This window comes from Haplochromis burtoni, unplaced genomic scaffold (assembly GCF_018398535.1).
Source record: "Haplochromis burtoni strain Fernald_Lab_line unplaced genomic scaffold, NCSU_Asbu1 Contig_2108, whole genome shotgun sequence".
Lineage (NCBI taxonomy): Eukaryota > Metazoa > Chordata > Actinopteri > Cichliformes > Cichlidae > Haplochromis > Haplochromis burtoni.
The window spans coordinates 2,278-3,583 of NW_024584469.1; positions in this window are offsets into that span (position 1 = coordinate 2,278).

Here is a 1,306-nt window from a genome sequence, read left to right on the forward strand (position 1 = left end):
TTTGTCTGAGCCGTTTTCTGGTGATGGTCCCTCTGCTTTTATGTTAATCTTTTCAAGTGTCACCTTGCCATTGTTCTGGCAGCGAGTGAGAGGACAAGGGGATAAGCGAGACAAGGTGCCGTCTGAGTGAGTATTCATCCACTGGAAAGTAAACAGGATTTCATCGGGCTGATGTAAACAAGCAGAGGTGACACTTTTCACTGTGTCGCTGCCTCACCTGGCAAACATTAGCACTCGGCAAAACTGCCAAGCGCGAGAAGACACTGACACTCAACTCTCATCACCACCTCAAGATTACGTGGCTCCGGAAATCAGTGAAGTTTGGAATTGTGTCCTATCCATAGACATTTGTGTACGATTTTGTCACAACTGGCCAACACTTAGAGAGCTATGGCCCAAAAAAACAACTAGTTTTTTGTAGGTTTGACAACTTCAATTCAACAGAGAGCCTCTCTGCAATATTGTATCGAGAAAGGCTCACAAATATCAATATTTTATTAAATAAATGAAAATACTCTTCAAATACTATGAAAAAGATGGCTCATCTCATGTACCAGGGTCCTGTGATAACATTAGCCGAGCAAACCTGCAATAAATCGGCTCAAAGTAAAACTAGTGCACACACTCACATTGATAAAACTACATCCTGATTCAGAGCAAGCTGATATCTTACTCACACAAGTAAAAAAACACATGTCAACCTTCTGGCTGGTAAATATATTTCATTGTTATATTCTGTGACCACATGACAGTTGCACAGGTCACCTGGTACGAGGCTTTCTGCAGACAGTCCCACTCTGACGTGAACCGACTGCAAATAACTGCTGTTTCATTTATAAATGCACGCAGATCGCCAACATGTTGCCATCAGTCTGAATGAGTCTTTGTCAATAAGCACAACATGAGGGGACTCGACTCAAGTGGCTGCTAGCTGCTTGTATTGTGGTTATATTCCTGTGGAACAGAAAGGTTACTGAGTGCAAATGTGAATTTCTATTAAATGCAACTTGCCTCTGTAGAAGGCAACAGATATAAGATTTACAAAAATGTTTTACAGTTAATTGTTGCATTACGAGAAATTGCAGACTGATATCAGACTGATATCAGTCTGCAAGTGACAGAGATTAGTTTCCTTCCAGCACATCTACTACCTGCAAGTAGCCCATCTCTCAAATCAATTCCAGACCCGACCTGTAATCAAATATGCCCAGAGCTGGCTGCTAGTGTTGGAGCTGGAGAAGATGTACATTATTAAAAACTGTAAACAAACTCAGACATGTCTGCACTATATGTTACACTTAAGGGT